The 21545-nt window shown below is 46.3% G+C and overlaps 1 protein-coding gene across 3 annotated transcripts in view; it reads left to right on the top strand.

Moving 5' to 3' along the window:
- The first annotated feature begins 2258 nt into the window (after window positions 1-2258).
- The window catches only part of NGF (nerve growth factor), a 52206-nt gene continuing 32919 nt past the window's right edge, over window positions 2259-21545 (top strand). For 2 of the 3 annotated variants that reach the window (XM_054492447.2, XM_054492429.2), the window contains exon 1: window positions 2259-2344. The gene's annotated coding sequence lies outside the window, so the exon portion shown is untranslated. Of the gene's footprint in view, window positions 2345-5191; window positions 5393-21545 lie in introns of those variants that run through there. The other variant, XM_063651611.1, reaches the window with a different exon arrangement.

A 21545-nucleotide genomic window follows, 5' to 3' on the forward strand; every position in this document is an offset into this window, starting at 1 on the left:
GGTGATAAACATGGCCAGGGACAGATAATCAAGCCCCCACTAGAACATAAGCTCTCTGAGAGCCGGTACCACTGCCAACACACAGTGCCTGGCATATGGTAGGCTCTCAATCAATAATCTTTGGAGTTTTTTTGTGTTTGTTTTTCACATGTTCTTATTTACTCAAGATCCTTGAAGTCCAGGGACAGAAACAGAGGTAGTTAGGGGCAGAAAGGAGCTCTTATTAAACCAACATGTGCAATAAGAATATGACCAACAATTTAGGGGGTGAGGATGGAGCATATAAGCAAACTTATACTCTGCTTACATCACTTAAAATTTCCCCCTTACATACCACATGGAAAAGAACCACAAGTGCCCCAAATCCTTTTGTCCTTCTGAATGATGCCACAAGAACACATACAAAAGCTCTGCATTCAACAACCAAATTCTCTGTTATTCTAAAAGTTTAATTTCATACCCAAATTCTCAGGCAGCTATTATGTAAGGCTTGGGGCTAGTGCTTTCCAAACAAGTTTATACATGACATGATTGATGGATGAACGCATCCTGTTATCTGGAAATTCTTTTGTTTAATTGACGATGATAAATTTCCTAATGGATCACCCCGACTATGATACTACTTTTGTAGAAAGGGCCATTCACGGTGTTCCCTGGCCTCTTGCCCTCACTTCCAAAGTGTGTTCATACACCAGCCTGTATCTGAACAAGTCAGAAGTGGACAAGCCTAAGGCTGGGAAACAATAAGGTCACACCAAAGCTAAGGCTGACTTCCAATTCCAGGGCTTTTTGCCTACTTCATCCTTCTCAGAGCATGTGTAAATGGAATGAACTTTCTTATGGGAGCAAACGTGAAAATAGAAAGAAGACCTCAAGACTAATCTGAGTCAAGGGAGTTGGAAATGCCTAGTCAGGGCTTCATCTTGCTCAAGTGCCATCCATTGGGGTAAAGGACCACTCCCGGACTTAGGACAGGAATCATCTGCTTCACTAAATCCCAGTTCCCTGGAGAGTGCCCTTCTGCTGAGTTGCACTGGCTGGTGTTACCAGCAATAGGGAGCTTCTGTGTCCCACCTTCCCTCCCTGTTACTATCCCCACTCTCACTTCTCCTCTGTGGCATCCATACAGGGTAGGGGTCCAACCCACCTTTGCTAAAGGAAGAAGTGAAGGCACAGACAAGCTCAACACAGGAGGGAGTGGGGCTGTAAATTTCCAAAGAGCTATGAATCCCCTGGAATGCTACAATTAATGATGCACATTTGGTGACAAATTTGACTTCAGGGGTATTTCTCCCTTGCTCATTTTATGCCGGGGTGGGAACAGCCCTGGCAGAGGGGCGGGGGAAAGTCAGGCCAGCTCCCCTGTCAGGCTGAATCCAGGGAACTCAAGAAATTTTGAAGGGTCAGGAAGAATTTGTGTGGGGCCTGGAGTGTGGAGAGGGGGGCATGGGGGCCTAGGCAGAAGGTTTGCTGGCTATGTCAGTCTGGGGTCACAGGCCTCTTGCAAAACTGATGAAAGTTGCGGACCTTCAGCTCAGAAAAGAATACTAGCATTGCACACAGTCGCGCAAATCAGCCTACAGTTTCAGAGGGGCCAAGGACTCCGGGAAGTTCCTGGAACCCAGGGCCTTAAGTTAAGGTCCCAGGTCTAGATCCTGACTCCTGAAGTCCTCTACCCCTTGTCCCCATGCTGGACTCGCCGGGCCTGGGGGCCTTCTAGCTGGTTCTGCAGCCGCCTTCCCCTGTCAGAGGAGCTTGGGCACCTGCCCTTCGCGGAGCTCCCCCTGGGTGCTCACCTATCCTGGAGTAAGGAAAGGCGCCCCGAAGAAAACCTCCCTTAGACGGCGCAGGGAGCAGCCGATGCCTGGGGCACCTAGGGCGACGCCGGGCAGACCAGGGAGGCACTGGCAAAGGGCAACGCGCGGGGGCAGGGCGGAGAGGTGAGGGAAGCTGCGAGCAACTCCTCCCAGCCCCAGCCAGTCCGCCCAACGACCCCTGCCGGTGCCCCAGAAAATCCCCCTCCCGGCTTTGCGCGCGCGGCCCCTCAGACCCCAGTGGGTTTCCCTTTGACCTCTGAAGGTTTAAAGTCCTTCTCTGGCTGGGTCTGGCCAGCCCTCCAGGAGCGATCCGTCTCTAGTCCCCAGGACCCCCTCCAGCCGAGCACCACTGCCCAGCCACAGCAGGTGCGGGGCTGGTGGTGGGGAGGGGAGGGATGGGGGCCAGGATTTGGAGCGTGTGACTCAGGAGTACGGGAGGAGGGGCTAAGAATTCAAGAAGCCTGTGTGAGAGCAGCTCGGCGCTCCGGCACAGCAGAGAGCGCTGGGAGCCGGAGGGGAGCGCAGCGGTGAGTCAGGCTGCCCCGAGCCGATCCCGAGAGGGGCGCAGCGCGGGCGCGGGCAGGGGTGGCTGGGCTTCGCCGGAGAGTTTGCAAGGATACCGGTCTGGCGAGCTCTCTGGTTACCCCCGAGGCTCCCGCAGGCCGAAGAGCAGCCCTGAGAAATGTCCCGAGTGGGTGTGGGGGCGCGGGACCCTCGCGGGAGGACGAGTCGGACCGAGGGAACAGCGTTCGTTCTGGTCGTGAAGTTCCTAGTCCCGGGATGGCCTGCAGTCCAGGGAGCAGCCCTGGCGCCTGCAGAAGCCCAAGGCCATGCCAGGGTCTAGCTCGAGGGCTAGAAGTGGATAATGCGCAAGTGAGGGAGAGCGAATGGGCGCGGAGAGGGATGCGCCGGCAGCTGGCGCGCCGGGGCGGGTGGAGTGGCCGCCAGCACCGCGGGGGGAGTGCAGAGCGCGCGGGCTGAGGTGAGCGCCGAGTCGGGAAAGTGCTGCGCGGCCCCCAGGTAGGGGAACGAGCGGAACGGGGCGCGCTAGACCTGGGGCAGTTCCCTCAGCGCGTCTCCGAAGGGCAGGGAGTCGTGACTGAGGGCCCCGGGGGTTAACGCAGGAAGTCTGCGAGCCAACGCCGGGGTCCGTCCGGCGTACCGGGGCCCTCCACGGAGCCGCGTTGGACAACCTCAGGTCGAGGTCGCCAAGGTTCAGCCCTGCCACTTGGGTCACACGCTTCATCTCCAGCTGTCTGCTGCCAGGTGTGGGAGAAGCGGGCGTGGAAGGTTGGGGCGGGGAGCGCCTTGAGTTCAGGCGAGGAGGATCTAGGGGAGGGAAAGAGGACTCAGGGGTCAGGGAGCTGCAACTTTGAGCCAGCAGAAACAAGCAGCTTAGCTCCCTCTAATTACAAACCTCCTTCTAAAAAAAAAAAAAAAAAAAAAAAACACTCCGAGATTCTTAAGGAAGGTGTTTCTTGTCTTGTGATTTGAGAGATTAAAAAAGAGCCTGCTTGCTAGGCTGGTTTTTCCAAGTTGTTCCAGGTTGGAAGTTGTAACAGTTCGAAGGATAATTTATGAGTGTTTCATGCATTAAAGTGTATTACAGCAAAGCCTTTTGGGTGCTGTGGGTATTAAGGAAAACTTAGTGCACGTTCCCAGCTGGAAACCAAAATAGTGCTCTCCTGGGTGCCTCTGCCCCATCTGTCATCCAAGGCCAATGGAAATCCTGTAGAAAAGGCACTTGATTAATTGTCCTGGCTCCATCCTCTGGGCACACCCACTGCCAATGCCAGTCCCCTCCTCCCCAGTCCATGCATAGCCAGCTGCACTCTGCAAATGCAGAAATGACAGTGGAGGCCCCATCAGTAACTTCTCTCCAGGGTCCTCAAACTCTTGAAGCTGTCAGTTAAGTCTGCTGGAGGGGAATCTTTCCCCTTCTCGAGGCAGTGCAGAAGGGCAGCAGGCATTGGCCCCTGCCAGCCCTTCTTATCCTGTGTTTACGGTTTCCTCCTGAATGTCTGAAACTTTCTCCCTCTGCAGAGTCACAGAAGAAAGGCTGTATCAAACCTGATGGGTCTCTTTTGTTGAATAAGTCATATGTCAACCTGAGCGACCCAAATGTCAATTCATGATGGGCAGTGTTTCCAGAGGGTCAGAGGAGACGGGCGGGTCTGGGGGCTGAGACTGGCCTAGCTGGAATTGACTCACACAAAAAGCGAACATTCCTCTTGTTGAAGGGGGATAGGGTTAATGCCACATGTTACCAAACTCCTACCCCACTCTTTCCCCAACATCTCTATGCAGGTGAAGGGAAAAAGGAAGCACCAAAAATGGAAAGCCAAGATCACAGGGGCATGAGAATATTAATTTGACAGAAGTATAGGAGCACCTCAGAGGATTTTAGAACCAGCTGCTGGCACCACTGCATTTCCGACAGCAGCCCAGGCCCACCAGAGAAATGAACTGGGCCCACTCAGGGCAGTCATCCTGGTATTGGTGACTCTTTCCCTACTTTTAACCTGTACCAAGGAATGAGGTTCTTGCCTTCTCCTATTGCCCACCCCACAACTCTCCTGCCCCAAGGGCCAGTGGGAGCAAGGAATGAGGCTTCACACTCTCATTCTCTTTCAGGGAGAAATCTGTGCCTTGGACAAGAAGGGGGCCCTGGCTGCCGACATCAGCAGGGAGAGTAGGGTAGGGCAGGGCAGGGCTGGAGCCCGAGGGAAGTTTCTCATCATTACCGAGATTAAACTGATGAAAAAAATCACACAACTTTACTTTTTAAAGAGTGCTGAGCACTCCTGCTGCTCATTGATGGAGTGCTTTACTGCAGTACCCTGCATGAGAGCAGCAGGGAAACTACACAGAGATTCAACCACTGCTCTTCTCTATTGGGCATGGAGTAGGGCCAAGGCCCAGATCCCCAAGCAGATGTCAGTGCCAGACCTGGGAGCAGAAGCCCAGCCATTTACCTTTTCCAAGTAAGAACTTTCACTGACTTCAGAGTCTAGAGCAAGCCTTAGAGACCTTTGCTGGCAGCAGATTCTCTGCTCTCAGGAAGCAGTGGAAGGTTTGCTGACGGCTTGCATAAAATCTCTGGATATCTGTGTGCAAACAACCCATGCTCCCAGAAAACACCTTTCTGTGGCACAGAAAGAGTTCCTGTGTGTTTCTTTCACTAGCACCTCTGATCTCACAAACCATCAGCTCTCAGGCTTAGCCAGTTCTGAGAAGTCAATTCTGTGGTGGACCATTTTGAGAAAACAGTGTACAGTGGCATCAGGTAAATAAATGAGGATGAAAGACCCTTCCCCAATCCATTCCCATGAGACATCGCTTGACAACAGTGGGGAAACAGTTAAGATCCTAACTCCAGATAGCAGTGAGGCCAGGATGATCGTGAGGCTGATATGTGAATGGAGAAACTGAGGCTTTGGGGCCCTTGGTCTTTTATTAGGCTGTGCAGAAGCATGGAAACGTCACTATTTGAGCCAAGGAGAATAAACCTTCAGCCACAAAGTTTAGTGAAGACCAGAAGAATGAAAACATGCAATGGAGAAGACTTTCTGGTGGTTCGTGATGTTTTCATTGCTCCTCTCTGGGCTACTTTACATGCTTTTGAGGCCTCAGACTAGGACACAGTAGGAATCAGATTAAAATGTTAGGATGATCCCTTGATATTCTTCTCCTATATTTTGGGTAAACTTCCTGTTATAGTTTCCTCACTTGTGAGAAAGGAAGGGAAGTAGCTTTGTGACCTTGAGCAAGTCGCTAAACTTCTCAGGCCTCACTTTCCCAACTCATTAGGCAAGTATATTGGATTGATATTTTTTCTGAATGGAGCTGTCAGCATTTTGGGACAATTCTTGGTTAAGTGTGACCAATCTGCACAGTGCAGATAGTTTAGTATTCCTGCCTTACCTCCTAAATGTCAGAAGTCATAGTGACAACCCCAAATGCCCCTCATAGAGGGCTAAGTGTATTCAAAGATAATGCTGCTCCCAGTTGAGAAGTCTTTTGGAAATTACCAATAAGGGCCCTATTGTTGGGGTTTCTGTGGTTAATGATCAAATTGGGGCTCCAGAAGTCGATCCCTGGGCTTCATCCTCCAAGAGCCAGCAAATCAGACTCTAGGCCACCATCGGCAGGGACTTCAGTGCTGTAGTCCCACCAGGTGTCATCCTTTGCCTTTTGTGAGTGAAGTGGACTACAAATGACCCATGGGAAAAGAAAACCAGAAAGAGTAAGGTGAAGGGACAGGTGCTATTAGAGCATGGCAGCTTCCTACTCTGCCATATGTTATTAAAAACACAGGCAGACTGCATGCCTGTGGAGTCTGCAGCACTGGGAGGAAATCCTTCCCTCCTTTGCTAAGTGGATCACACTCTGGCATCAGGAGTTTCCTTCCCTGAAGCAGAAGCCCGCAGCATTGACCGCACTTAATGCAACATGAGTGCACGTTGACATCGAATTAATACAACTGTGCCCAAGCTGTGAAAATAAATGAGAATTGATAATGTGACATTTCATTGAAAAAAAAGTAGGCTAGCAACACTACACTTGAGGGATGGTGCTTGTGGCACTGGGTTTATTCTCAAGTAGAATAGCTCATTATTCTCACCTCTGCCTCAAGGTCTCATTGGGGGACAGAAAATAGAACTATTTGTTTATTTATAGTACATAGGGTTAAAATGAATAATGTCTTCAGAGGGTAGGAGGGTATTATAGGAACACATGCTTTCTACTCATGCCCAGCTCATTACAAGTAGGAGTGAAAAGGAACTGCAGAGCTTGGCGCTGATTTCAAATGAGGAAAAAAAAAGAAAGAAAAGAAAAGAAAGAGAGAAAGAGAGAAAGAGAGAAGAGAGAAAGAAAGAGAAAGGAAGGAAGGAAGGAAGAAAGAAAGAGGGGAGAGGGAGGGAGGAAGGAAGGAAGGAAGAAAGAAAGAAAGAGTCTTAAGAAGCTCCCTCCCCAAATGAGGTTGATCTGATGATGAAATCTGTCAGGTGGAACTAGCAACAATGCTTTTGAATTGCCTAAGAATGTAGCCAACGCATTCACGTGCGGGAAGTCTTTTTTTTTTTTAGTAGTACTATTAGTCAGAGTCAGACAGTCAGGATTTCCCTGAAAATCCACCACTGGGCTAAGCAGATTGAGATGTTTTGGCACTTTTGGCACCGCCTGTGGTGGCTTCTGCAGGTGGAGAGCCCTGCAAATGAAAGAAGCTGGCTATGAAGTCAGTGGGAATGAACCGCCCAAGTTTCACACAGAAGCCATTCCACATTGGGCAATTTCAATCCACTACTACAGTAGTTTCCCAATAACCACGAAGTATTTGTTATCAGTACAGATGGGCTGATTTGGCTGCTCCTTCAGTAGTCAGAGTTGGTGGTATAGGTCACCTCCCCTCTGTGTGCAGTTGCTAAGTGAGCCCAGGGAGGATGGTCTCAAGAGCTCAGCCGTTGCCCAGGTTAGGGGGTGGGGGAGACTGTCCTGACTTCAGTTCTTCATCATTACAGATGGATTACAACCCTCATTAGTAATAGAGTGACTTGCATGTCTCACTTGCTCAGTCTAGTGAAATGCCAACCCATTTTTGGATCTGAGCAGACCTGGCTGAGAGGTCAACAGATTGAGGTACTGCCTCATCACTATGGATAACTATGTATTGAACCCCCATTGTGTATGAGTGATGCCAAGTGGGACAGGCTCCCTTTGGATTATGGAGAACACTTTCAGAAAAAGAAGTCACACTGTTTATAGCTGCCTGAGAGGTGCTGGACTAGATAAGCAGGGGGAAGGACAGAGCACTCCAGGAAAGTGGAGACATAGGAGGGCCTCTCCTGTCCCTAAGTTTTCTCATCTGTAAAACAAAGATCGTAGTAGTAGCTATGCTGTCATCTGGCTGTTGTGCACATTAAGTGGGAAGTCGTAGGCAGAAGAGCAGCACAGGCCTGGCATAAGGTGGGCACCAACGAACATGAGCTTCCTCCCCTCACGTTCTCCCTTGGAAGGGCTGATCTGAGGGGAGCCCCCACTTCATGGTTGTTGTTGTTTTTTTTTTTATTTCAGGTAGGATAACATCTTTTTTGTATGTTTTTAATGTATTTGTGCATATAAAGCTTTTCTGTATTGGGAGGAGAAATCTTTTTGGTTGCATTGAAGACTTCTCTAGGAATTTACTCACTGATATTTTGACCTTCTGTAATTAACATTCTCATTTTGATAGAATTTTAACCAAACATTTCATCTTGCGAATTATCTTCGCCTCGTAATGTCTGGGTAAGAGAAGACTCACGGAGGTTCTCCTGTAATTTTCTTTCAGAGACAAACTTCTCCTCAGACTTTTATTTCAGAAATGTTATGCAATGCTCTCTAAATAAGGCATTTCTTGAGAATGACCATGTTTGCTGGCAGCTTTAAGAATGTTTTGCTTCCTTACTCCACGTAACAACTCCTCTGTGTCTTTAGGATTTTAAATGTCTTAGGAATTCTTCAAGTTTACAAGAAAAGAAAGAGAAAGTGAATTTTGCTATGGCAGTGGGGCATTTCTGTTCTCCCAGACCAAGAGCCAAGGGTTAAGCAGCTGTTGCTGAATTACATAGAACCTGCGGTTAAAGGGGAAGATAGTCCTTGCCCCACAGGGGAGGGGGCCCACCAGGTATCAGGCTACTGGATAGATTTTCTTCTCTCAATTAGCATCCTTATTAATATGCTACCTGGGACACTGGGCACTGTGGGGACTCAAAATAAATATAAATCATGATCCTGCCCCAAGGAGCTTGCTCAGGAGTCATAACTAAAAGGCTTAGTGGCTCATCAGAGAATATAAATGAGCTGAGGCCAGAGATTGCTGGGGCTGTGAAAAACTAGAGAGGCTATGCCTCATTGTTAAGGGACAGGCCAACCATTGCTATAAAGGATTATAGGTCCAATACAGATCTCTTCAAGAACTTTTCAAGAAAAGCCAAAACTTTGAGACTGAAAAGCCAAAACTTCGAAATTTCTTCACTTTCCACACATGGGTACAGACCAAACAAAACTTGTCTGCAGGCTTTTTAATCTTCTTATGTAAATTAACACATGGAGCAATTGCAAGCAGTATCAAAACTGGAACTAGTGGAAGTACTAATTCCGTGAATATATGACCTCCAAGAGGGACAGGTCTGGATGTCAAGAAGTCTTTCAGGGAGGCTCCTCGGAGGGCAGTGAGGGGCTGTCCCATAGGCAGGTAGGATTTTACAGGAGTCCTGGCACACAGTCAGACAGAACTGGATTTAGGTCCAAGTTCACTTCTCATTAGCTCTGTGAGCACATTACTTAACCCCTGTAAGCCTCAGTTTCTTCATCTGTAAAAGGAAATCATGATTCCAACTGATTTTTTAGGGCAATTGTGAAGGGGAAAGGAGAGAGTGCTGGAAAGTTCTTACCGCAGAGTCCGGAATATAGCCAATGCCCAGTAAGCTGAGGCCCCCTTCCCGATGTGGACCCCCTCATTGACATTGCAGACAATTGCTTTTCAAGGATTTTGAATTGCTTTTTCTGCCCCAGGAAAAGCACAGGAGGTCTGGGTTATTTTTCTCTTCTCCTGCCCTCTTCTTTCTTCTCCCCGAGGCCTGTGGCTGCTTGCCCAGTTGCCGTTTGTCAGAATCCCACCCTTTAAAAACCTGACCTGGGCCACAGCAGAAAAACACAACCCTACTCAGTAAGGAGGAGAAGTACTCCAGGAGGCTGTATAGACACGCACGGCAAATATTTAAGGAATTCTTAGGAATAAAAAAAAAATTCGTAAATCTGGATTTTTGCATGAGGCCATCACAGGAACATGTTTTCTCAATTAGCGTGCACATTGCTTGGAGTGAACTCACCGAGTCCACAGCCCATCAGGGCTGACTCGAGCTGAGCCACCTGATCAGACTTCACTTTCCATGACCTAAATGTGATTCAACCAACCCTGCCACTGCCCCTAGCTGCTGAAACAAAATCATCCCAGAAATCCTAAACCAGGGTGGAGATGTACATGCTCCTCTGAAAAGCAATCTAATTTCAGATCCTGGTTGTATTCACCCCAAATTGAGAAAGACAGCACTACTCTGGAGGGTGGATTGATAGAGTCACCACAACACCTTGCATGTTTCTTTTCTTTTACCATTTATTGTTAGATGGCGACTGTGTGTAGCCTTTCAGAACAGATGAGTTCTTTAGGTTCTGAAAACAGAGAAAATAGTTTCTTTTGCTAAAGCATATATCAATTGCCTAAAATATTAGCAGTCAGTGCCTGAGATGAGTGATTATATATTCTGGATGGTTTCCTGGACTGACTCTTTTCCAAGCAAATGGCTTTGTCAGATATTTGTAATTTCTGAAATATTTTATTAATGATGTCCTCTTGCCAGAGGGATGGTCCAGAGTACACAATTAGCTGCATGCCTCAGAAGCGAGATGCTGCCCAGCATCCACTAAGATCAAGCAGGAGTTCAAGGACACTTCTAATCAACTGCCATAGAGCAGAGAAAAGAAAATGTTTTTACAAGTTGAAGGCCGGGTGTGTGGCCCATGCCTGTAATCCCAGCACTTAGGGGGCTGAGGCGGGAGGATCACTTGAGGACAGGAGTTTAAGGCCATCCTGAGCAACAAAGTGAGACCCCATCTGTACAAAAATAAAAATAAAAAAATTAGCCAGGCATGGTGACATATACCTGTAGTCCTAGCTACTAAGCGGGTTCAGGTGGGAGAATCACTTGAGCCCAGAAGGTTCAGGCTGCAGTGAGCCATGATCATACCACTGCACTCTAGCCTGGGCAACATAAGTGAGACCCTGCCTCCAAAAAAAAAAAAAAAGAAAGAAAGAAAGAGAGAAAGAAAAAAGAAAACAAAATACAGGTTGTGAAATCAACTTAGTCTGCAACTCTCATTAGGGAAAAAAATGAAAGAGAATAGAGTAACATTTTCAAAAATTAATATGCATTGCATATAGCAAGGGAAAATTTTTATGAAACTTTTGTTTTAGTTGTACTGTATCTATGTACATTTACATATATATGCAAACTGGCTCATGATGGAAAATGCATTTTTTTACTATAAGTCATAGTCAAAAAAAGTGTGAAAGCCACTGGCATAGACAACAGCATGATTTTGAACAGCGGATGGCTCTGAAGCCAGGCAAGCTTGGGGTTAAGTCCCAACTCTGTGATTTGCAGTTGTGTGATCTTTGGTAACTTTCATTCTCTAAGCATCAGTGTCCTCATCTGTAAGGTGAGACTAGTTTCTCCCTTGTATAGCTGTTGTGTAGATTAAGTGACAAAGTGTATGAAGTACATCTGTGAAGTACATACATAGATGTATGAAGTACATACTATGAAGTTCTGTGCCTGCCACCAAGGATACCCTCAGTAAGTGAGAGCTGCTGTCATCATCTGCCTTCCCCTTGCCCATTCCTCCTCCTTCTCTTCTTCCTCTCCTTATCTTCCTCTTCCTCCTCCTCTTCTTTTCCCTTCACCTCTTCATCTTTCTACTTCCTTCTTCTCTTCTTTTCCTCTTCTACCTCTTCCTCTTCCCTCTTTCTTATCTTCTTTGTAACTACTCAACATTATCAGAACTATTGACAATGTTTTTATCCCTAAGGTTTGCTTTTTCTCTGGCAAACACAGCAAAGAAGCAACAATAATCATATCTTGTCTTTGGCCCCATCTTCTGCACCGTCTTTCTCCCATTTGATGCTTGCAAAGCCATCTTTCTGTGATTCTCTTCCCCAAGCATGACCATAACAGTAATTGTCCAAGGGGCACAGGACATCCTCCTCCCTGTCACTGGGCACTGACAGTGGGTAGCATGGCCTTTCCTGACCTTGCCTCTGGGGTAAACGCTTTGGTCCTAGTGTGGGTTCAGTGACTTTGGAAGGAGCTTCTGATCCCACAAAATCATATCCTTCCACTTCAGTATATTTTTATAAGAACAACAGGGCTAAGATACCATTAAAATGTTGATATTGTCAAAATTCTAAAGAAGTTTCTGCCCAGAGCAGAGAGTCTAACATTTTCTCCTGAGCGAGGCTCCAGGCTGCCACAGTGTGGAGGGTTTCAATTTCTCCCCGGTATAAACAGTTTAAAGGCTCTTAATGTGAATGCTGGAGCTGACACCTTCAGATAAACCCTGATCCTAACTCCAGCCCTCAACCCAATGGGCAATCTATCACTGACCTCGGACCTTTGGTTCCCAGTGGAGGGCACGTGAAAGAGTGACCCACACCAAGATTCTACCTTAGGGCCACAAAGGTGACATGTCCCAATTTTCTTGAGAGCCTGTCTAATGTAGCCTCTGAGGACAGATCAGTGGTGACAAACTGCCTACCTCTTAGTTCTCATGGAAGCTTAGCCTGCCCCATTCTGTATTCACCCTTGTTCCCCCAGGGCTCATTCCAACTCTCTCCTAGTAAAATGCCCTCCCACTGGGCCCCGTTTTCACCGCTAGTACTCATAGAGGATTATTAGTGACATCTCCTCTCAAATGCTGAATTCCTGTCCATACCAAAGATTTCATGCTGCTTTTTAGGCAGCTAAGATATCTCTATTTGAGGTTGCAAGGTAGTGGGACAGAAGGCGAGAAAAGAGACCTGCTTCTAGGGATAATGTTCATCTTTTTAAGTGTATCCTCTTCTCTCCACCGCTTATTCCACTATTGCCTATAAAATTAATGTCGCCTAGCCAGTTGCACATTTTAAATAATATTTATAGCAGAAGAGAGACATTTGTCACATCATGCCCTGCCCCCACCTCCCAAGCAGGTGGATGATATTGAGCCAAGCACCAGGGAGCTGGAGTGGACTGCAAACAAGCCAGCAGAGAGATGTTTAAATTCATTGCCATTGCACCTGTTTTAAGAGGAAAAAGCAAATGCTGACTTACTTTTTTTGTGCTGAAAAGGTGGTGGGGAGAATGTATTTCCACCCTTTCTGAAAATTGCAATGACAAATGGAATCAATTGCCCCTGAAATGACACACCACTAAGAATGTTTCTTACGCATGAAACTAATTACCTTTCTTTTCACCTGGGTTCAAGAGTGTTGTGCTTGTGTTTTCACAGGGAAAGTGTGAACACTAGAAAGGTTTTCATTTTCTATTTTGAAGAGGTCAGACTCCAAAGCTTGACTTCAGATTTCATGCCCATGTGTCAGCATCTCTGTGTCTTGGAAATGAAAGAAAATATTTTGGGGGTGGGGTTTTCAAGTGCTGTTGTTTTTGAACTTTTCCAAAAAAGAACAGGAGATGTCAGAAAGCAGAGAGCTTAATAAAGCAACACAAATATGTTTCAAAGGTTCTTTTTAATGCGTCTTTATGATTAAGCCAAAAAATAATAATTTTAAGTTGACATGGTGCACAAAATGTTCATCTTCCAGTCATTTTGACTTCTTAAATGACTATGAACCTATTACAGAATTCTGACTGGCAATACTGGTGTTTAGAAAAATCTGTCCATATCTTCTTTCTTTTATGGTTTGGGAAAGTTATTATGTAAGAAATAAAAACTAATGGCTAAGTCAGGGGTAGATTATTTCAGCTCAGTAATACCTAGATTTAGGAGATGAGGAATTTATTCCTGATTCAGAATCTTACTAGTGGTATAATTTAGGCAAATTACAGAACCTCTCTGAGCCTCTGTTTCTTAATCTGGAAAATGAGAATAATGCTACTTCCCCTGCATATCTATTAGGGCTGTTGCATTGGATATGGTTGATGGATGAGGAAACATCCTGGTTGTAGACACAGAAGGTAAGATGCGAAAGCCTGGACCAGGAGTGTGAAACTCCAGGTGCTTGTGCTGGTTCTGGCCTTAATAGCATGAGGGATCTTGACAGTCACTCGCCCTGGCATTGAGCAGTTCTGGCTCCTCCTGGTCCATTCCAAACGCAGTAGCAGATGTAGATGCACTCACATAAACTTGGGCAGAGATGAGGTATTCCTGCCATGGTCGGAATGGAGGCCTGTGCCAGGCATTGAGCGGAACCTTGTGAGGCAGAGGCCAAGAACACCACAGAAAAAGCATGAATGTGGAAACAGGCTTTCCAAGGTTCCAGTCCCAGGAGTCGTGCTTAAAGTACATGTGATGGAAAGCGAGTTGCTATAGTGCTCTGATTTTCAGTTTCTTCAACTGTAAAGTGGGATCAGTAGCACTTATTTCTTAAAGATTAACCAAGGTGGCTTTTGCTCAATCATTTGGTTGTCTAAAACTTGGATATAGTACCTTATAGTAGTTCAGTACCATTGCCGCCACCATTGAACACAAACGAGTGCCTGAGGAGCTCCCCAACTACTCAGTCTAAGGCAGATGTAACAACAGTGCCAGGACGCCTCAGGAATACACATGTCCCTGTCTCTTCTCCTAATGTCCCTTCTCCCTCATTAGTCCTCCTCCCTGGCCTCCTTTGCTGGCTTCTCCTTATTCTCTGAACCTCTAAATATGGAGTGCCCTAGAGCTTAGCTTTCCTTTCTAGATTGCCCGCTTCCTGGATGATCTCATCCTCCCCAGGCATGAGCTACGATCTACAACTTCCGGATGTTCATTTCCAGCCTGGATCTCTCCCCTGGGCCCCAGACTCTTATATTCTACTGGCGTGTCCACTTGGATGTCTAAAGGACATCTCAAATTTAGAATATTTTTAACCCCCAAACTACTATTCTCCTAGTCTTCTCTACTTTAGATAATGACATAATTATTCCCACAGAATAATCTAGAAACCATACTTGATTCTGCCTTCCCTCTCACCTTTTATATCCAATTCACCAGCAAGTTTGTTGGCTTCACCCTCAAAATGTAGTCAGAATCCAATCACTTCTTACAGTCCACTGCTCCCTCTTTAATCTGAGCCAGGGTCACCTCTCACGTAGACCTCTTCCTGCATCTCCTGCCTCTGCTGTTGTTTTTCTTTTAGGCCAACAGCAGCCAGAGTGCCCTTTAAAAATGTAAATTGCAATGGTTTTTCCCAGCTCTGAGCCTCCCATGGATTTCCACTATATGTAGACTAAAATTATCTTGCCATGGCTTTTGTTCAGTGGTTCTTAAATGAAGGTGATTTTTCTCCTAGGGGACATTTGGCAATATCTATGACCACCTCATTTCTGTGGTCTTAAAGGGGGTGGTGGAGGCCTCAGGGGTGTTACTGGCAGCCAGTGGGTAGAGGCCAGGGGTGCAGCAAAACAACATGCACAGGACAAGCACCTGCAACAAAAAAATCATCTGACCCAAAATGTTGATAGTTCTGGGGTGGAGGAAATCTGCCTCATACGATCTGGACCCTGACCGTCTCCAGCATCTTAATCGCTCCTCCCCTTGTGGTTGTGTGGTGACCACACTGACCTTTTTGCAATGTCTTCAACATGCCAACCTTGTTACTGTCTTGGGGCCTTTGCACTCACTGTTTGCTCTATTTGGGACACTTCTACCCACAGATCTTCACATGGTTAGCTTCTGATCAACATTTTTAGGTCTGCTATCACCTCTTGATCATCCTAATCTAAAATATCTATCCTACCCCCACCAAGTCCTGCCACTCTATTCCCCCACCCTGCCTTACTTATTTTTCAATACTTAATTTTATGATTTGTTTCGTTATTTTATTATCTGTCTCCTCCACAAGAACATATGAATGAGGGCAGAAACTTTGCTGTGTTTATTGAGGGATCCATTCGTCATGTAGTAGGAGCTCTATAACTCTTTGTCAAATGAGTAATTCAACAAATAATTGACAAGGATAGCAGACATGGCCTATGACAGAATGTTAGGAGAAGAGATCAGAGGTATCTAGCATTTCAGGGAATGCTTTCTGGAGTAGGCCAGCCATGGGCTGCCCTGTGAGTTTCCGGAGTACCCCGCCTCTCCAGATGACCTAGCCCTAAAATGGAGAAGGGCTTCCTCTCAAGCATATATGCATCCCCTGTAGCCTTCTTGTAGAGACAGCTGTGGATTTTAACCTGTGATAGGACAGAAACCCAAGCTTTAGGGCTCAGGGGTCTAGGCTCTGATGGAAGAGAGGAATCAGGAAAGAAAGTGAGTAGGAGAGAAGCAGGGCCAGGAAAGAGAAGCCGAAGCTCAGGTTGGCTCAGGTCAGGAATGGAGCCCAGTATACAGGGAAGGGAGGGGCCAGGGAAGGACAGCTCCAGAAGAAAATCTCTGGGTTGGCTCATCCTGGGGTGAGGAGCCAATTGAGGAAGCTATGAACTGGAAGGCAGATAAGGGACAAAATCAAACCTTTCATATAGCCTGGCAGAGACAGAGTCCTGTTTAGACATAGTGACCCATATAGAGCCTGTACCACATGAGAAACATGACATTATGACACACACAGTTAGTTCCAGGACAGTCTCGATTCCAAATGCTCTGACCCGTCATCAAACATTGATCTCGTCCTTCAGTTTTAGAAAGTCATGACAGTAACACCACATGTAACAGTGCTTAGCAATGCCAGGTGATGGGTGGGTGTTCACCTCCATCCAGGTGAGCCCCTTGTACCATCTCAAAATAATGATATTGATGTCCAGTTCTTAAGGGAGATGAAGTGAGCAGGGCAGGTCATAGATCATATTTCCAAGGTCCCAGGATTCCAGGTTATACAAATTCTGGGATTTGCAGATCACACAGTCTCTCACAGGAGAGGGATGCCTGGTGGCATGTACACAGCTCTGGCCATCCTGGCATTGTTTCCAAGAGAAAGGGTATGGTCAGGGTCTGTGCCCTCAGGGCCACCTCAGGACACTTACTCATAACTCTGGTTCATTTTGCTGCCTGGATCCTTCTGTGGAGATGACTACATGTGATTAGCTGGCCAACACCTCATTTTATTAGTCTGTTTTAAAGTTTTAAAGTAACACACCTAAGATGCAGACAGCTTACTCCAACCTAGCAAAAATGTCATTATGAAAATTTACAAGGTCTACAGTGTGATATAATGGTGATGAAATTCAGATGTGTCAAATTACCCTCATGTTTAATTTAGCCTGACTCAGTCCACAGAAATATGGATTTTCCCACAGATGTAGTCTCATAGCTGCCTGGGCACTGTGTGCTTTGCAGGGCTGAGGCTATGATAAGGTTGCCTGTCCCACAGCCTCAGAAGTGATAAAACAGCCTGTGCTGACCATCCCTTCCTGCGTCCTCAGAGAGCTGCTGACAGGCCACTTTGTCTTTTCATTCACAAAACCCATCTGCCAACTGGTCTTTGGGATCCCCTTCCATCATTAGGTCCTCTTCTTAGTAGACACAGATTTGATACTCTCAAACTTCTGCTCCATTGAAACATGATCTCTGGATGTTCATTCCTACTAAGAAATACAGGGCTGATGAAGGCTCAGACCCATACTCATCCCAGGGGCAGATTCTAAGCAGCTGTCAAGTTCTCTCAGTTGGAAAGGTAATAAACCCCACTCAGCAACAATGGAACAAGCAAAAGCCTGGACCTGGTCCTTCCTTCTTGCTAGCAATGTGACTTTCAATAACTTGTACAAACTCCCTCTGAATCTCAGCTTCCTGAACTGTAAAACCAGAATAATAATAATACTCCCTTATAAAGTAGTGGTTGTAAGAAGAGAACATATGTAACACTTAGCACTGTGTTTGGCACATAAAAGCTGTTCAACAAATGGTAGCTATCCTCATTATATTATTAAAATCTTGGGAAGTAAGATTTCAGACATCAGTCAATGACTCATGGAAATGTTTTAGAGCTTGAGGTCTTTGCAAAGTGAGAGGGCAGGAGAGTGGAGCCTAAAACATGGGGAGGAAATCCCCATGCAAGGAATGCAGAAGGTCGTTGCCATGGCATCATGGTGACTGACCACTCATTTGTGGGCTAAGCCCCATTAAGCCAGCTGCAAAATAGGGGTAATAAAAATGTTGCTATAATTATTGAATATAGCAATGCTTATAAAATGGTTAACATAGCTCCAGGCACACAAGCCTCAAAAAATTTAGAGTTGTTGTTATCACAACCAGTCTTCCTTTGCTAGCTCCTCAATCATCTCTTTATGCTGGTCAAGCCACTATTTAGACAGGTCCAACCTGGGTTCCTAAGGCACTATTTCACAATTTAGGGGGGGACAGTGCAGCCCCCACCCCAAAGGTCTCTTAGTGTCAGAGGGCATTTATGGCCTCCAAAAATCACTCCCACAGATTTCTGGGGCCCACTCCTCGTAGCCTTCAGGTGGCTTTGTCACATGTAAAGGCAATGTCATGCTATGCACAGAAAGGGATCAGCCCCTTTCCTTTCTTACCATGGGCCTGGAGTTGGTCCCACCTGGCTGTCACCCTTCATTCCTGGGATGGTCATGAAAGCAAGGGATCTGTACCCCCTGAAAGGAATTTATTCAGCAAAGGGCAAGGCGCCCAGACTTAGCTTTTGCCATGGGCCCTGCCAGAAAGTGCTAGGCAGGGACAGAAAAGAAATTCCAGAGACAAGGTTTCTCTAGTGTCCTTGGACTTGGGGAGAAGTAAATTGTAGGGTTGTCTCATTTATGATCAAAGGTACCAAAACTTTATAAAATGCCATGAGGATATTTTCTCTGTGTTCCTAAGCAAACAGAAAAATGGAGAAACATTTTGGGTCCACCAAAATTGGTAGTTAGGATGAACTCTTACTGCAAGGGCCACATCTATCTCAAGCTAATTATGCAGCAAGTATGACTGCGTCCTCACTGTAGAGCATGCACTACTCTGGGCTTTTGGGGGCTGTAAGAACATTTAAGACTTACACCTGCCCATAAGGGGCTTGCCATCTGTTTGGTGCTTCTTATTTCAGTTTTAATTACAAGGAAGACTTTAGCCTTTTGGGAAAAGAATCACTAGGATGAATCTAATACTACAGGGCTGGCTGTCAGGCAGATTCTTTTATGACCCTGTGGCCTTGGACATGAAAAGGAAATGAAAACATTTCATTATAAGGTTTCTTCTCCCCTCCTGCATGCTCTACCATCTGCCCTTGGCTGTGACACACACACACATCCCACACACACATCATGCAAAAGTGGAGCCATTTCTGAGGCAACGGCAAACATAAAGAACTGCAATCCTTTCGGACTCAAAAATCCATAGAATCCTAGTGTTGAAAGAATAATGGGAAATAATTCAGTCATTTTGTTTATAATAAATGCAAAAAAAGAAGGAAAAAAAACCAAAAAGCTGGTGGATGAAGTTCCTTGATTAAAAATCACAGTGTTAGTAACAGCCCACCCAGCCCAGGGCTCTATGCATTTCTTCCTTCCATTCTTTCATCAACTATTTATGAAGCACCAACATTGTACCAGGAGCTGTGCTAGCCACTGGTGATACAACAGTGGAAAAAGCCATACATGGTTCTCTCCCTCCTGACGGGGCTTACAGACTAGCCAGGAAGATAATCAGTCACCACGCAAAGAAATGACCATTTCCATGTGCTAAGTGCCATGAAGGAGAGTTCCACGTGCTGGTCCATACTGCATCTTAGTGGGCAGAGCAGGCTTCCTGGAAGAAGGGATGATTCATCTGAGGTCTGAAAAGTGGGCAGGAGAAGGAGAGGAAGGATGCTCCAAAGATAAAGAGAAGTCCTCCAGGAAAATGTCTCACATAGTGGCGGGCTGCAGCCAGCTCACACAGGCTCACCCCTGCTCCACCGTAAGCTTCTCTTCCCAGTTCCACTCCCAGTGAGGCCACACTTCTAGCCTGGAATTGGCCACACTAGGGATAATCACACGGCAGAAAGTAGCAGATGCTCTAAATTAGGGCTTCCACCTCCTTCTGCTTTGTAGAGCCATTTTTTACGAACACTTCATGGGCTTCATATACAGTGGTCCCCCCCTTAGCTGTGGTTTCACTTTCCAAAGTTTCAGTTACCTGGGATCAGTTGTGGTCCAAAAATATTAAATGGTAAATTTCAGAAATAAACAGTTTATGTTTTAAATTGTGCACCATTCTGAATAGTGTGATGATATATTGCGCCATCCCACTTTTTCTGCCTGGAACGTGAATCATCCCTTTGTCTGCTCTCTAGGCTACCTGCCCCTTAGTCACTTAGTAGCCTGCTTGGTTGTCAGATTGACTGTCACTCATTACCCACTTAGTCGCTGGTTTGGTTATCAGATGGACTGTTTCAGTATGGCAGTACTTGCATTCAAGTAGACCTTATTTTACTTGATAATGGCCCCAAAGCACAAGAGTAGGGATGCTGGCATTTTCTTATAATTGTTCTATTTTATTGTTATTGTTTTTTATCTCTTACTGTGCCTAATGTGTGAATTAAATTTTATCATAGGTTATGTAGGTTTGGGAAAAAAACATAGTGTATATAGGATTTGGCACTATTTACACTGGGGGTCTTGGAACATATCCCCTGTGGATAAAGAGCAACTATTGTATTCCACCTGTTTTCAGGCTGAGGGTGACACAAACACTGCCCTTTAAGCCACCAAAGGCCTGGTCCTGCTCCTGCAAAAACTCTACCGAATGCCTATTCCCAGAAAGGCACTGTCAACAAGTGACTTGGACCTTGGGGCTGTTTATTTCAGACCCTGGGCCATCTGGCTTCTCCCAGGATCCAGAACATCCCCACGAGTTAATACCAGGCAGCTAAGAAAGAGCCTGGTCTTTTGGTCTTCGCCACCCCCTTGCCATCTAATGATATTTATCAACCACCCACGCCTGCCCAGTGCTGTATAAGACACTTAGCCAGGCAGATCTCAAGTCAGGCTTTGACCCCTCAGGAATTCAGGGCCTGGCTGAGGCTGCTAGGCTGACATTGTTCTTCCTTAATATAAGGAAGAACTCAGGCCACTGGGGGCACAAGAATGAGGGCTGGGTGCCCAGCTGAGGGCATGATATAGGAGATGGTACTGCTGCAATTTTGTGTTTGTTTCTAGGCACCAGAAATGCCAGGTGAGTAGGGGTTAGAGTTCATACTATGTATGATTTGGTCAAGTTTTAAAAACAACTGATGCTACCACCCTTGTACCCCCACTACCATTCCACTTCCCCAAAGAAATTTGTCAAAAGAAAAGGTGAGTTTTGAGTTCTTACTAAGTCTGTTAGGAAGCAAGGATAAGCAGCCATCCCAGAGGCGAGGGTTTTGCAGTAGCAGTGTCTTTGTTTCCAAACTGTGTGTGTACAGGTGTGTACCCGAGTACGTGTGTGTGTGAGTACATGTACACATGTGTGTGTGCTTGTGTGTGTATAAGCATGTGTTTGTGGGTGTGTGTCTGCAGTGCATACAGAATGTGGAGAGCAACAGTGTCTGTGCAGTGGTGCAGGGTGCGAAGGAAGCAGCCAGACAAGGCTATGAGATGGAGAATCTTGAAGAAGAAGGTCAGTCACCGGGTCTGGTTAAGAAAAGAAACCAGGCATCCTGGATGGACAGAATTTCCTTCCCTCTGGTCATCTCTTAGCTCCAGAAGGGAGTGAGTGACTCTCATTCTTGGCCCATGCTGGAGAAGACACCCCCTGCATTGTGGAACACAACCATTTACTATGCTGACCTTTAGTCAGACTTAAATGCTGGATAAGACCTGTATGTCCCCCCACCAGGACTCTAGTGAGAGCCAGGCAGGAACGTACAGAGTTTGAATATGGGGAGTCTCATGAAGCCATTCAACAGCATCTGTCCATAGCCCTGCTGTAAGCTACACTTGGGCCAACAGTGTGTCTCCAGGAGGCTTCCACCCAAAAGCAAGAATGAGAAGTGATTCGGGTAGCATTGCCAGCTGTTGATGG

The sequence above is a fragment of the Pongo pygmaeus genome, chromosome 1, assembly GCF_028885625.2.
Source record: "Pongo pygmaeus isolate AG05252 chromosome 1, NHGRI_mPonPyg2-v2.0_pri, whole genome shotgun sequence".
NCBI lineage: Eukaryota > Metazoa > Chordata > Mammalia > Primates > Hominidae > Pongo > Pongo pygmaeus.